This window comes from Phyllobates terribilis, unplaced genomic scaffold, assembly GCF_046119375.1.
Source record: "Phyllobates terribilis strain yellow unplaced genomic scaffold, ASM4611937v1 Scaffold_4__5_contigs__length_816908805, whole genome shotgun sequence".
NCBI classification, from domain to species: domain Eukaryota; kingdom Metazoa; phylum Chordata; class Amphibia; order Anura; family Dendrobatidae; genus Phyllobates; species Phyllobates terribilis.
In genome coordinates, this window is record NW_027362764.1 from 692,577,225 (window position 1) to 692,592,376 (window position 15,152).

At 54.1% G+C, this 15,152-nt stretch overlaps 7 non-coding genes and 2 pseudogenes across 7 annotated transcripts; all 9 read left to right on the plus strand.

Annotated features, from left to right (window-relative positions):
• The first annotated feature begins 370 nt into the window (after positions 1-370).
• On the plus strand, positions 371-489 carry LOC141266516 (5S ribosomal RNA). The gene has a single exon (XR_012320552.1). It is a non-coding gene; the product is annotated as a 5S ribosomal RNA (ribosomal RNA).
• A 1,697-nt stretch (positions 490-2,186) lies between these two features.
• LOC141267571 (5S ribosomal RNA) lies at positions 2,187-2,305 on the plus strand (annotated as a pseudogene).
• A 1,706-nt stretch (positions 2,306-4,011) lies between these two features.
• Positions 4,012-4,130, plus strand: LOC141266517 (5S ribosomal RNA). The gene has a single exon (XR_012320553.1). It is a non-coding gene; the product is annotated as a 5S ribosomal RNA (ribosomal RNA).
• Positions 4,131-5,828: 1,698 nt separating this feature from the next.
• Positions 5,829-5,947, plus strand: LOC141268264 (5S ribosomal RNA; annotated as a pseudogene).
• A 1,685-nt stretch (positions 5,948-7,632) lies between these two features.
• On the plus strand, positions 7,633-7,751 carry LOC141266232 (5S ribosomal RNA). The gene has a single exon (XR_012320285.1). It is a non-coding gene; the product is annotated as a 5S ribosomal RNA (ribosomal RNA).
• Positions 7,752-9,437: 1,686 nt separating this feature from the next.
• LOC141266233 (5S ribosomal RNA) lies at positions 9,438-9,556 on the plus strand. Its single transcript, XR_012320286.1, has one exon. It is a non-coding gene; the product is annotated as a 5S ribosomal RNA (ribosomal RNA).
• A 1,686-nt stretch (positions 9,557-11,242) lies between these two features.
• LOC141266234 (5S ribosomal RNA) lies at positions 11,243-11,361 on the plus strand. Its single transcript, XR_012320287.1, has one exon. It is a non-coding gene; the product is annotated as a 5S ribosomal RNA (ribosomal RNA).
• Positions 11,362-13,048: 1,687 nt separating this feature from the next.
• LOC141269523 (5S ribosomal RNA) lies at positions 13,049-13,167 on the plus strand. Its single transcript, XR_012321514.1, has one exon. It is a non-coding gene; the product is annotated as a 5S ribosomal RNA (ribosomal RNA).
• A 1,707-nt stretch (positions 13,168-14,874) lies between these two features.
• Positions 14,875-14,993, plus strand: LOC141266196 (5S ribosomal RNA). The gene has a single exon (XR_012320249.1). It is a non-coding gene; the product is annotated as a 5S ribosomal RNA (ribosomal RNA).
• The last annotated feature ends 159 nt before the right edge of the window (positions 14,994-15,152 follow it).

Below are 15,152 nucleotides of genomic sequence, written 5' to 3' on the forward strand. Positions count from 1 at the left end.
TAGGTACGGCGCGCTGCAGACAGTCAAAAGGGTTGCTCCCTTTCATTAAAAGTTAATCCCCGGCTGCAGGCTATTAGAAAGCAACTAACCGCGCTCTACTCACCCTACCCAGGTCTAACGGTGAGTCTCGCCGCTGCTCCCGGCCTGTGGCATTGGCCGCGACGCTGACGTTCCGTCGACAGCGTGGCAGCCGATCAGTGAGCTCAGTGGCTCTGAGCGGGGCGTTCTGTCTACAAGACCTTTTTAAGGAGCCAGCAAAAAAGTGAAGAGAAAGGAAAGCACAAAAGCACCTTGTCTCACTAAGCACTGGAAAGGGCAGCCGGCAGCCGGACGTCAAAGTAGAAAAGCAGCAAGTGAGAGGCCTCTCTCTGCCTACGGCCACACCACCCTGAACACACCCGATCTCGTCTGATCTCAGAATCTAAGCAGGGTTGGGCCTGCTTAGTACTTGGATGGGAGACCGCCTGGGAATACCAGGTGCTGTAGGCTTTTGCTTTTTCTTACTTCCACAAGCCGGGGTCACTCTCCTCTATGCCTTTTTTCCATTCCTTTTTTCACAAGCGCACACATGCTCCTTTCTTCTTTTCATTTGCTTTCTCTCTTGCGCTATTTAATCCTTGCAAAATACCAGCATCCTTCTCATCACCGTGGGCCTCCAGCATTGTTGCTTATTTACTTTTAATACTAGGCTTCTTTTCACCAGGACCAGCGACTCCCGCATGACTGGAGGCAACCACCGCTGACCTGGAGGCAACCACTGGTAACCTGGAGGCCAGTTTACAGCACAACCCAAGCAAAACACCTTTGCAGGCCACACGACCCCCCCGAAGAGCAGCTCAAATTCACTCGCAACCATCTCACCCTCTTCCTTCATTCACTCCTGGGCGTTTCGCTCCACCCCAAGTTGTTGGTCCAGCTTGCTCTTTCTGTCACATCCCCGCGATGAACGGTTTAGCCTGCAGGAGACCCTGCGCTGAGCCATTTTTAAACACATCTGATGCGGCAGGTGTTTCATTGCTCAACAAACAACATCTATAGGGACGGCACAGCCTATGCATCGGTCCTTCGGAGACCGCCGGAGAACGGCCAGAGTTCTCGTCCCCACGCGAGCCTGAGGAAGGCTGGCCGGGCGATGGGCCAAACAGCGTCTACTGGCCATACCACCTTGTATACGTCCGATCTCGGAAGCAAAGCAGAGATGGGTTCGGAAATACTTGGTTGGGACACCTCCTGAGAACACCAGGTATTGTAGACAATTTTGATGACGTTTTGCCATCTTGCCCAGCTCGGCTAGCATTGAGTGGCGCCTTGCTGGACACCGACCTTACGTAAAGTAGAGGCTGGAAGTCCCAAGCCCCCCAAGACCTCTAAGATAAGGACGCAACCCCGCCGCCTCTACCAGGCCTCACACCGAGCTCCTTGCCACGGCTAGGAGTGCTTATTGACCCCGCAGCCGGCCGTATGCAAATGATGGCGTTAAAAGCATCTCGCGCTGTGAAGGGGCCAGGCTTTCAGCAGCTGCCCAGGGGATGGTTTTAGAGGGCGACCGCCTAACGAGGGCCAGCAGAAGTAACGTCTTCTTCTTCAAAGAAGCTTGTGTAACTAACCCAATCAGACAGCTGCCCAGGAGCTAACCTCAGTGCTAGGAAGGAGCGGGAGGGAATTGAGGGGGTGGTTCCTGCTAAGGCCCTGAAATAATAATAAGACAGGCAGGAGAGTCTGACGCATGGTGGCGGAAAAGCTGCAGGTGCAAATAGGGAATGTGGTCTCGTGCGAGCAACTTGTGCATGCTCGCTGTGTGTGAGTGTGCGCTTCCTAGGTACGGCGCGCTGCAGACAGTCAAAAGGGTTGCTCCCTTTCATTAAAAGTTAATCCCCGGCTGCAGGCTATTAGAAAGCAACTAACCGCGCTCTACTCACCCTACCCAGGTCTACCGGTGAGTCTCGCCGCTGCTCCCGGCCTGTGGCATTGGCCGCGACGCTGACGTTCCGTCGACAGCGCGGCAGCCGATCAGTGAGCTCAGCGGCTGTGAGCGGGGCGTTCTGTCTACAAGACCTTTTTAAGGAGCCAGCAAAAAAGTGAAGAGAAAGGAAAGCACAAAAGCACCTTGTCTTACTAAGCACTGGAAAGGGCAGCCGGCAACCGGACGTCAAAGTGGAAAAGCAGCAAGTGAGAGGCCTGCCTCTGCCTACGGCCACACCACCCTGAACACGCCCTATCTCGCCTGATCTCAGAAGCTAAGCAGGGTCAGGCCTGGTTAGTACTTGGATGGGAGACCACCTGGGAATACCAGGTGCTGTAGGCTTCTGCTTTTTCTTACTTTCACAAACAGGGGTCACTCTCCTCTATGCCTTTTTTCCATTCCTTTTTTCACAAGCGCACACATGCTCCTTTCTTCTTTTCATTTGCTTTCTCTCTTGCGCTATTTAATCCTTGCAAAATACCAGCATCCTTCTCATCACCGTGGGCCTCCAGCATTGTTGCTTATTTACTTTTAATACTAGGCTTCTTTTCACCAGGACCAGCGACTCCCGCATGACTGGAGGCAACCACCGCTGACCTGGAGGCAACCACCGGTAACCTGGAGGCCAGTTTACAGCACAACCCAAGCAAAACACCTTTGCAGGACACACGACCTCATCGAAGAGCAGCTCAAATTCACTCGCAACCATCTCACCCTCTTCCTTCATTCACTCCTGGGAGTTTCGCTCCACCCCAAGTTGCGGGTCCAGCTTGCTCTTTCTGTCACATCCCCGTGATGAACGATTTAGCCTGCAGGAGACCCTGCGCCGAGCCATTTTTAAACACATCTGATGCGGCAGGTGTTTCATTGCTCAACAAACAACACCTATAGGGACGGCACAGCCTATGCATCGGTCCTTCGGAGACCGCCCCAGAACGGCCAGAGTTCTCGTCCCCACGCGAGCCTGAGGAAGGCTGGCCGGGCGATGGGCCAAGCAGCGTCTACTGGCCATACCACCTTGGATACGTCCGATCTCGGAAGCAAAGCAGAGATGGGTTCGGAAATACTTGGTTGGGACACCTCCTGAGAACACCAGGTATTGTAGACAATTTTGATGACGTTTTGCCATCTTGCCCAGCTCGGCTAGCATTGAGTGGCGCCTTGCTGGACACCGACCTTACGTAAAGTAGAGGCTGGAAGTCCCAAGCCTCCCAAGCCCCCCAAGACCTCTAAGATAAGGACGCAACCCCGCCGCCTCTACCAGGCCTCACACCGAGCTCCTTGCCACGGCTAGGAGTGCTTATTGACCCCGCAGCCGGCCGTATGCAAATGATGGCGTTAAAAGCATCTCGCGCTGTGAAGGGGCCAGGCTTTCAGCAGCTGCCCAGGGGATGGTTTTAGAGGGCGACCGCCTAACGAGGGCCAGCAGAAGTAACGTCTTCTTCTTCAAAGAAGCTTGTGTAACTAACCCAATCAGACAGCTGCCCAGGAGCTAACCTCAGTGCTAGGAAGGAGCGGGAGGGAATTGAGGGGGTGGTTCCTGCTAAGGCCCTGAAATAATAATAAGACAGGCAGGAGAGTCTGACGCATGGTGGCGGAAAAGCTGCAGGTGCAAATAGGGAATGTGGTCTCGTGCGAGCAACTTGTGCATGCTCGCTGTGTGTGAGTGTGCGCTTCCTAGGTACGGCGCGCTGCAGACAGTCAAAAGGGTTGCTCCCTTTCATTAAAAGTTAATCCCCGGCTGCAGGCTATTAGAAAGCAACTAACCGCGCTCTACTCACCCTACCCAGGTCTACCGGTGAGTCTCGCCGCTGCTCCCGGCCTGTGGCATTGGCCGCGACGCTGACGTTCCGTCGACAGCGTGGCAGCCGATCAGTGAGCTCAGTGGCTCTGAGCGGGGCGTTCTGTCTACAAGACCTTTTTAAGGAGCCAGCAAAAAAGTGAAGAGAAAGGAAAGCACAAAAGCACCTTGTCTCACTAAGCACTGGAAAGGGCAGCCGGCAGCCGGACGTCAAAGTAGAAAAGCAGCATGTGAGAGGCCTCTCTCTGCCTACGGCCACACCACCCTGAACACACCCGATCTCGTCTGATCTCAGAATCTAAGCAGGGTTGGGCCTGCTTAGTACTTGGATGGGAGACCGCCTGGGAATACCAGGTGCTGTAGGCTTTTGCTTTTTCTTACTTCCACAAGCCGGGGTCACTCTCCTCTATGCCTTTTTTCCATTCCTTTTTTCACAAGCGCACACATGCTCCTTTCTTCTTTTCATTTGCTTTCTCTCTTGCGCTATTTAATCCTTGCAAAATACCAGCATCCTTCTCATCACCGTGGGCCTCCAGCATTGTTGCTTATTTACTTTTAATACTAGGCTTCTTTTCACCAGGACCAGCGACTCCCGCATGACTGGAGGCAACCACCGCTGACCTGGAGGCAACCACTGGTAACCTGGAGGCCAGTTTACAGCACAACCCAAGCAAAACACCTTTGCAGGCCACACGACCCCCCCCGAAGAGCAGCTCAAATTCACTCGCAACCATCTCACCCTCTTCCTTCATTCACTCCTGGGCGTTTCGCTCCACCCCAAGTTGTTGGTCCAGCTTGCTCTTTCTGTCACATCCCCATGATGAACGGTTTAGCCTGCAGGAGACCCTGCGCCGAGCCATTTTTAAACACATCTGATGCGGCAGGTGTTTCATTGCTCAACAAACAACACCTATAGGGACGGCACAGCCTATGCATCGGTCCTTCGGAGACCGCCCCAGAACGGCCAGAGTTCTCGTCCCCACGCGAGCCTGAGGAAGGCTGGCCGGGCGATGGGCCAAACAGCGTCTACTGGCCATACCACCTTGGATACGTCCGATCTCGGAAGCAAAGCAGAGATGGGTTCGGAAATACTTGGTTGGGACACCTCCTGAGAACACCAGGTATTGTAGACAATTTTGATGACGTTTTGCCATCTTGCCCAGCTCGGCTAGCATGGAGTGGCGCCTTGCTGGACACCGACCTTACGTAAAGTAGAGGCTGGAAGTCCCAAGCCCCCCAAGACCTCTAAGATAAGGACGCAACCCCGCCGCCTCTACCAGGCCTCACACCTAGCTCCTTGCTACGGCTAGGAGTGCTTATTGACCCCGCAGCCGGCCGTATGCAAATGATGGCGTTAAAAGCATCTCGCGCTGTGAAGGGGCCAGGCTTTCAGCAGCTGCCCAGGGGATGGTTTTAGAGGGCGACCGCCTAACGAGGGCCAGCAGAAGTAACGTCTTCTTCTTCAAAGAAGCTTGTGTAACTAACCCAATCAGACAGCTGCCCAGGAGCTAACCTCAGTGCTAGGAAGGAGCGGGAGGGAATTGAGGGGGTGGTTCCTGCTAAGGCCCTGAAATAATAATAAGACAGGCAGGAGAGTCTGACGCATGGTGGCGGAAAAGCTGCAGGTGCAAATAGGGAATGTGGTCTCGTGCGAGCAACTTGTGCATGCTCGCTGTGTGTGAGTGTGCGCTTCCTAGGTACGGCGCGCTGCAGACAGTCAAAAGGGTTGCTCCCTTTCATTAAAAGTTAATCCCTGGCTGCAGGCTATTAGAAAGCAACTAACCGCGCTCTACTCACCCTACCCAGGTCTACCGGTGAGTCTCGCCGCTGCTCCCGGCCTGTGGCATTGGCCGCGACGCTGACGTTCCGTCGACAGCGCGGCAGCCGATCAGTGAGCTCAGCGGCTCTGAGCGGGGCGTTCTGTCTACAAGACCTTTTTAAGGAGCCAGCAAAAAAGTGAAGAGAAAGGAAAGCACAAAAGCACCTTGTCTCACTAAGCACTGGAAAGGGCAGCCGGCAACCGGACGTCAAAGTAGAAAAGCAGCAAGTGAGAGGCCTGTCTGTGCCTACGGCTACACCACCCTGAACACACCCGATCTCGTCTCATCTTGGAATCTAAGCAGGGTTGGGCCTGGTTACTACTTGGATGGGAGACTGCCTGGGAATACCAGGTGCTGTAGGCTTTTGCTTTTTCTTACTTCCACAAGCAGGGGTCACTCTCCTCTATGCCTTTTTTCCATTCCTTTTTTCACAAGCGCACACATGCTCCTTTCTTCTTTTCATTTGCTTTCTCTCTTGCGCTTTTTAATCCTTGCAAAATACCAGCATCCTTCTCATCACCGTGGGCCTCCAGCATTGTTGCTTATTTACTTTTAATACTAGGCTTCTTTTCACCAGGACCAGCGACTCCCGCATGACTGGAGGCAACCACCGCTGACCTGGAGGCCAGTTTACAGCACAACCCAAGCAAAACACCTTTGCAGGCCACACGACCCCCCCGAAGAGCAGCTCAAATTCACTCGCAACCATCTCACCCTCTTCCTTCATTCACTCCTGGGCGTTTCGCTCCACCCCAAGTTGTTGGTCCAGCTTGCTCTTTCTGTCACATCCCCGCGATGAACGGTTTAGCCTGCAGGAGACCCTGCGCCGAGCCATTTTTAAACACATCTGATGCGGCAGGTGTTTCATTGCTCAACAAACAACACCTATAGGGACGGCACAGCCTATGCATCGGTCCTTCGGAGACCGCCCCAGAACGGCCAGAGTTCTCGTCCCCACGCAAGCCTGAGGAAGGCTGGCCGGTCGATGGGCCAAGCAGCGTCTACTGGCCATACCACCTTGGATACGTCCGATCTCGGAAGCAAAGCAGAGATGGGTTAGGAAATACTTGGTTGGGACACCTCCTGAGAACACCAGGTATTGTAGACAATTTTGATGACGTTTTGCCATCTTGCGCAGCTCGGCTAGCATGGAGTGGCGCCTTGCTGGACACCGACCTTACGTAAAGTAGAGGATGGAAGTCCCAAGCCTCCCAAGCCCCCCAAGACCTCTAAGATAAGGACGCAACCCCGCCGCCTCTACCAGGCATCACACCGAGCTCCTTGCCACGGCTAGGAGTGCTTATTGACCCCGCAGCCGGCCGTATGCAAATGATGGCGTTAAAAGCATCTCGCGCTGTGAAGGGGCCAGGCTTTCAGCAGCTGCCCAGGGGATGGTTTTAGAGGGCGACCGCCTAACGAGGGCCAGCAGAAGTAACGTCTTCTTCTTCAAAGAAGCTTGTGTAACTAACCCAATCAGACAGCTGCCCAGGAGCTAACCTCAGTGCTAGGAAGGAGCGGGAGGGAATTGAGGGGGTGGTTCCTGCTAAGGCCCTGAAATAATAATAAGACAGGCAGGAGAGTCTGACGCATGGTGGCGGAAAAGCTGCAGGTGCAAATAGGGAATGTGGTCTCGTGCGAGCAACTTGTGCATGCTCGCTGTGTGTGAGTGTGCGCTTCCTAGGTACGGCGCGCTGCAGACAGTCAAAAGGGTTGCTCCCTTTCATTAAAAGTTAATCCCTGGCTGCAGGCTATTAGAAAGCAACTAACCGCGCTCTACTCACCCTACCCAGGTCTACCGGTGAGTCTCGCCGCTGCTCCCGGCCTGTGGCATTGGCCGCGACGCTGACGTTCCGTCGACAGCGCGGCAGCCGATCAGTGAGCTCAGCGGCTCTGAGCGGGGCGTTCTGTCTACAAGACCTTTTTAAGGAGCCAGCAAAAAAGTGAAGAGAAAGGAAAGCACAAAAGCACCTTGTCTCACTAAGCACTGGAAAGGGCAGCCGGCAGTCGGACGTCAAAGTAGAAAAGCAGCAAGTGAGAGGCCTGTCTCTTCCTACGGCCACACCACCCTGAACACACCCGATCTCGTCTGATCTTGGAATCTAAGCAGGGTTGGGCCTGGTTAGTACTTGGATGGGAGACCGCCTGGGAATACCAGGTGCTGTAGGCTTTTGCTTTTTCTTACTTCCACAAGCAGGGGTCACTCTCCTCTATGCCTTTTTTCCATTCCTTTTTTCACAAGCGCACACATGCTCCTTTCTTCTTTTCATTTGCTTTCTCTCTTGCGCTATTTAATCCTTGCAAAATACCAGCATCCTTCTCATCACCGTGGGCCTCCAGCATTGTTGCTTATTTACTTTTAATACTAGGCTTCTTTTCACCAGGACCAGCGACTCCCGCATGACTGGAGGCAACCACCGCTGACCTGGAGGCCAGTTTACAGCACAACCCAAGCAAAACACCTTTGCAGGCCACACGACCCCCCCCGAAGAGCAGCTCAAATTCACTCGCAACCATCTCACCCTCTTCCTTCATTCACTCCTGGGCGTTTCGCTCCACCCCAAGTTGTTGGTCCAGCTTGCTCTTTCTGTCACATCCCCGCGATGAACGGTTTAGCCTGCAGGAGACCCTGCGACGAGCCATTTTTAAACACATCTGATGCGGCAGGTGTTTCATTGCTCAACAAACAACACCTATAGGGACGGCACAGCCTATGCATCGGTCCTTCGGAGACCGCCCCAGAACGGCCAGAGTTCTCGTCCCCACGCAAGCCTGAGGAAGGCTGGCCGGTCGATGGGCCAAGCAGCGTCTACTGGCCATACCACCTTGGATACGTCCGATCTCGGAAGCAAAGCAGAGATGGGTTCGGAAATACTTGGTTGGGACACCTCCTGAGAACACCAGGTATTGTAGACAATTTTGATGACGTTTTGCCATCTTGCGCAGCTCGGCTAGCATGGAGTGGCGCCTTGCTGGACACCGACCTTACGTAAAGTAGAGGATGGAAGTCCCAAGCCTCCCAAGCCCCCCAAGACCTCTAAGATAAGGACGCAACCCCGCCGCCTCTACCAGGCATCACACCGAGCTCCTTGCCACGGCTAGGAGTGCTTATTGACCCCGCAGCCGGCCGTATGCAAATGATGGCGTTAAAAGCATCTCGCGCTGTGAAGGGGCCAGGCTTTCAGCAGCTGCCCAGGGGATGGTTTTAGAGGGCGACCGCCTAACGAGGGCCAGCAGAAGTAACGTCTTCTTCTTCAAAGAAGCTTGTGTAACTAACCCAATCAGACAGCTGCCCAGGAGCTAACCTCAGTGCTAGGAAGGAGCGGGAGGGAATTGAGGGGGTGGTTCCTGCTAAGGCCCTGAAATAATAATAAGACAGGCAGGAGAGTCTGACGCATGGTGGCGGAAAAGCTGCAGGTGCAAATAGGGAATGTGGTCTCGTGCGAGCAACTTGTGCATGCTCGCTGTGTGTGAGTGTGCGCTTCCTAGGTACGGCGCGCTGCAGACAGTCAAAAGGGTTGCTCCCTTTCATTAAAAGTTAATCCCTGGCTGCAGGCTATTAGAAAGCAACTAACCGCGCTCTACTCACCCTACCCAGGTCTACCGGTGAGTCTCGCCGCTGCTCCCGGCCTGTGGCATTGGCCGCGACGCTGACGTTCCGTCGACAGCGCGGCAGCCGATCAGTGAGCTCAGCGGCTCTGAGCGGGGCGTTCTGTCTACAAGACCTTTTTAAGGAGCCAGCAAAAAAGTGAAGAGAAAGGAAAGCACAAAAGCACCTTGTCTCACTAAGCACTGGAAAGGGCAGCCGGCAGTCGGACGTCAAAGTAGAAAAGCAGCAAGTGAGAGGCCTGTCTCTTCCTACGGCCACACCACCCTGAACACACCCGATCTCGTCTGATCTTGGAATCTAAGCAGGGTTGGGCCTGGTTAGTACTTGGATGGGAGACCGCCTGGGAATACCAGGTGCTGTAGGCTTTTGCTTTTTCTTACTTCCACAAGCAGGGGTCACTCTCCTCTATGCCTTTTTTCCATTCCTTTTTTCACAAGCGCACACATGCTCCTTTCTTCTTTTCATTTGCTTTCTCTCTTGCGCTATTTAATCCTTGCAAAATACCAGCATCCTTCTCATCACCGTGGGCCTCCAGCATTGTTGCTTATTTACTTTTAATACTAGGCTTCTTTTCACCAGGACCAGCGACTCCCGCATGACTGGAGGCAACCACCGCTGACCTGGAGGCCAGTTTACAGCACAACCCAAGCAAAACACCTTTGCAGGCCACACGACCCCCCCCGAAGAGCAGCTCAAATTCACTCGCAACCATCTCACCCTCTTCCTTCATTCACTCCTGGGCGTTTCGCTCCACCCCAAGTTGTTGGTCCAGCTTGCTCTTTCTGTCACATCCCCGCGATGAACGGTTTAGCCTGCAGGAGACCCTGCGCCGAGCCATTTTTAAACACATCTGATGCGGCAGGTGTTTCATTGCTCAACAAACAACACCTATAGGGACGGCACAGCCTATGCATCGGTCCTTCGGAGACCGCCCCAGAACGGCCAGAGTTCTCGTCCCCACGCAAGCCTGAGGAAGGCTGGCCGGTCGATGGGCCAAGCAGCGTCTACTGGCCATACCACCTTGGATACGTCCGATCTCGGAAGCAAAGCAGAGATGGGTTCGGAAATACTTGGTTGGGACACCTCCTGAGAACACCAGGTATTGTAGACAATTTTGATGACGTTTTGCCATCTTGCGCAGCTCGGCTAGCATGGAGTGGCGCCTTGCTGGACACCGACCTTACGTAAAGTAGAGGATGGAAGTCCCAAGCCTCCCAAGCCCCCCAAGACCTCTAAGATAAGGACGCAACCCCGCCGCCTCTACCAGGCATCACACCGAGCTCCTTGCCACGGCTAGGAGTGCTTATTGACCCCGCAGCCGGCCGTATGCAAATGATGGCGTTAAAAGCATCTCGCGCTGTGAAGGGGCCAGGCTTTCAGCAGCTGCCCAGGGGATGGTTTTAGAGGGCGACCGCCTAACGAGGGCCAGCAGAAGTAACGTCTTCTTCTTCAAAGAAGCTTGTGTAACTAACCCAATCAGACAGCTGCCCAGGAGCTAACCTCAGTGCTAGGAAGGAGCGGGAGGGAATTGAGGGGGTGGTTCCTGCTAAGGCCCTGAAATAATAATAAGACAGGCAGGAGAGTCTGACGCATGGTGGCGGAAAAGCTGCAGGTGCAAATAGGGAATGTGGTCTCGTGCGAGCAACTTGTGCATGCTCGCTGTGTGTGAGTGTGCGCTTCCTAGGTACGGCGCGCTGCAGACAGTCAAAAGGGTTGCTCCCTTTCATTAAAAGTTAATCCCTGGCTGCAGGCTATTAGAAAGCAACTAACCGCGCTCTACTCACCCTACCCAGGTCTACCGGTGAGTCTCGCCGCTGCTCCCGGCCTGTGGCATTGGCCGCGACGCTGACGTTCCGTCGACAGCGCGGCAGCCGATCAGTGAGCTCAGCGGCTCTGAGCGGGGCGTTCTGTCTACAAGACCTTTTTAAGGAGCCAGCAAAAAAGTGAAGAGAAAGGAAAGCACAAAAGCACCTTGTCTCACTAAGCACTGGAAAGGGCAGCCGGCAGTCGGACGTCAAAGTAGAAAAGCAGCAAGTGAGAGGCCTGTCTCTTCCTACGGCCACACCACCCTGAACACACCCGATCTCGTCTGATCTTGGAATCTAAGCAGGGTTGGGCCTGGTTAGTACTTGGATGGGAGACCGCCTGGGAATACCAGGTGCTGTAGGCTTTTGCTTTTTCTTACTTCCACAAGCAGGGGTCACTCTCCTCTATGCCTTTTTTCCATTCCTTTTTTCACAAGCGCACACATGCTCCTTTCTTCTTTTCATTTGCTTTCTCTCTTGCGCTATTTAATCCTTGCAAAATACCAGCATCCTTCTCATCACCGTGGGCCTCCAGCATTGTTGCTTATTTACTTTTAATACTAGGCTTCTTTTCACCAGGACCAGCGACTCCCGCATGACTGGAGGCAACCACCGCTGACCTGGAGGCCAGTTTACAGCACAACCCAAGCAAAACACCTTTGCAGGCCACACGACCCCCCCCGAAGAGCAGCTCAAATTCACTCGCAACCATCTCACCCTCTTCCTTCATTCACTCCTGGGCGTTTCGCTCCACCCCAAGTTGTTGGTCCAGCTTGCTCTTTCTGTCACATCCCCGCGATGAACGGTTTAGCCTGCAGGAGACCCTGCGCCGAGCCATTTTTAAACACATCTGATGCGGCAGGTGTTTCATTGCTCAACAAACAACACCTATAGGGACGGCACAGCCTATGCATCGGTCCTTCGGAGACCGCCCCAGAACGGCCAGAGTTCTCGTCCCCACGCAAGCCTGAGGAAGGCTGGCCGGTCGATGGGCCAAGCAGCGTCTACTGGCCATACCACCTTGGATACGTCCGATCTCGGAAGCAAAGCAGAGATGGGTTCGGAAATACTTGGTTGGGACACCTCCTGAGAACACCAGGTATTGTAGACAATTTTGATGACGTTTTGCCATCTTGCGCAGCTCGGCTAGCATGGAGTGGCGTCTTGCTGGACACCGACCTTACGTAAAGTAGAGGATGGAAGTCCCAAGCCTCCCAAGCCCCCCAAGACCTCTAAGATAAGTACGCAACCCCGCGGCCTCTACCAGGCCTCACACCGAGCTCCTTGCCACGGCTAGGAGTGCTTATTGACCCCGCAGCCGGCCGTATGCAAATGATGGCGTTAAAAGCATCTCGCGCTGTGAAGGGGCCAGGCTTTCAGCAGCTGCCCAGGGGATGGTTTTAGAGGGCGACCGCCTAACGAGGGCCAGCAGAAGTAACGTCTTCTTCTTCAAAGAAGCTTGTGTAACTAACCCAATCAGACAGCTGCCCAGGAGCTAACCTCAGTGCTAGGAAGGAGCGGGAGGGAATTGAGGGGGTGGTTCCTGCTAAGGCCCTGAAATAATAATAAGACAGGCAGGAGAGTCTGACGCATGGTGGCGGAAAAGCTGCAGGTGCAAATAGGGAATGTGGTCTCGTGCGAGCAACTTGTGCATGCTCGCTGTGTGTGAGTGTGCGCTTCCTAGGTACGGCGCGCTGCAGACAGTCAAAAGGGTTGCTCCCTTTCATTAAAAGTTAATCCCTGGCTGAAGGCTATTAGAAAGCAACTAACCCGCGCTCTACTCACCCTACCCAGGTCTAACGGTGAGTCTCGCCGCTGCTCCCGGCCTGTGGCATTGGCCGCGACGCTGACGTTCCGTCGACAGCGCGGCAGCCGATCAGTGAGCTCAGCGGCTCTGAGCGGGGCGTTCTGTCTACAAGACCTTTTTAAGGAGCCAGCAAAAAAGTGAAGAGAAAGGAAAGCACAAAAGCACCTTGTCTTACTAAGCACTGGAAAGGGCAGCCGGCAACCGGACGTCAAAGTAGAAAAGCAGCAAGTGAGAGGCTTGTCTCCGCCTATGGCCACACCACCCTGAACACGCCCGATCTCGTCTGATCTCGGAAGCTAAGCAGGGTCGGGCCTGGTTAGTACTTGGATGGCAGACCGCCTGGGAATACCAGGTGCTGTAGGCTTTTGCTTTTTCTTACTTCCACCAGCAGGGGACACTCTCCTCTATGCCTTTTTTCCATTCCTTTTTTCACAAGCGCACACATGCTCCTTTCTTCTTTTCATTTGCTTTCTCTCTTGCGGTATTTAATCCTTGCAAAATACCAGCATCCTTCTCATCACCGTGGACCTCCAGCATTGTTGCTTATTTACTTTTAATACTAGGCTTCTTTTCACCAGGACCAGCGACTCCCGCATGACTGGAGGCAACCACCGCTGACCTGGAGGCAACCACTGGTAACCTGGAGGCTAGTTTACAGCACAACCCAAGCAAAACACCTTTGCAGGCCACACGACCCCCCCCGAAGAGCAGCTCAAATTCACTCGCAACCATCTCACCCTCTTCCTTCATTCACTCCTGGGCGTTTCGCTCCACCCCAAGTTGCGGGTCCAGCTTGCTCTTTCTGTCACATCCCCGCGATGAACGGTTTAGCCTGCAGGAGACCCTGCGCCGAGCCATTTTTAAACACATCTGATGCGGCAGGTGTTTCATTGCTCAACAAACAACACCTATAGGGACGGCACAGCCTATGCATCGGTCCTTCGGAGACCGCCCCAGAACGGCCAGAGTTCTCGTCCCCACGCGAGCCTGAGGAAGGCTGGCTGGGCGATGGGCCAAGCAGCGTCTACTGGCCATACCACCTTGGATACGTCCGATCTCGGAAGCAAAGCAGAGATGGGTTCGGAAATACTTGGTTGGGACACCTCCTGAGATCACCAGGTATTGTAGACAATTTTGATGACGTTTTGCCATCTTGCCCAGCTCGGCTAGCATGGAGTGGCGCCTTGCTGGACACCGACCTTACGTAAAGTAGAGGCTGGAAGTCCCAAGCCTCCCAAGCCCCCCAAGACCTCTAAGATAAGGACGCAACCCCGCCGCCTCTACCAGGCCTCACACCGAGCTCCTTGCCACGGCTAGGAGTGCTTATTGACCCCGCAGCCGGCCGTATGCAAATGATGGCGTTAAAAGCATCTCGCGCTGTGAAGGGGCCAGGCTTTCAGCAGCTGCCCAGGGGATGGTTTTAGAGGGCGACCGCCTAACGAGGGCCAGCAGAAGTAACGTCTTCTTCTTCAAAGAAGCTTGTGTAACTAACCCAATCAGACAGCTGCCCAGGAGCTAACCTCAGTGCTAGGAAGGAGCGGGAGGGAATTGAGGGGGTGGTTCCTGCTAAGGCCCTGAAATAATAATAAGACAGGCAGGAGAGTCTGACGCATGGTGGCGGAAAAGCTGCAGGTGCAAATAGGGAATGTGGTCTCGTGCGAGCAACTTGTGCATGCTCGCTGTGTGTGAGTGTGCGCTTCCTAGGTACGGCGTGCTGCAGACAGTCAAAAGGGTTGCTCCCTTTCATTAAAAGTTAATCCCCGGCTGCAGGCTATTAGAAAGCAACTAACCAAGCTCTACTCACCCTACCCAGGTCTACCGGTGAGTCTCGCCGCTGCTCCCAGCCTGTGGCATTGGCCGCGACGCTGACGTTCCGTCGACAGCGCGGCAGCCGATCAGTGAGCTCAGCGGCTCTGAGCGGGGCGTTCTGTCTACAAGACCTTTTTAAGGAGCCAGCAAAAAAGTGAAGAGAAAGGAAAGCACAAAAGCACCTTGTCTTACTAAGCACTGGAAAGGGCAGCCGGCAACCGGACGTCAAAGTAGAAAAGCAGCAAGTGAGAGGCCTGTCTCTGCCTACGGCCACACCACCCTGAACACGCCCGATCTCGTCTGATCTCGGAAGCTAAGCAGGGTTGGGCCTGGTTAGTACTTGGATGGGAGACCGCCTGGGAATACCAGGTGCTGTAGGCTTTTGCTTTTTCTTACTTCCACCAGCAGGGGTCACTCTCCTCTATGCCTTTTTTCCATTCCTTTTTTCACAAGCGCACACATGCTCCTTTCTTCTTTTCATTTGCTTTCTCTCTTGCGCTATTTAATCCTTGCAAAATACCAGCATCCTTCTCATCACCG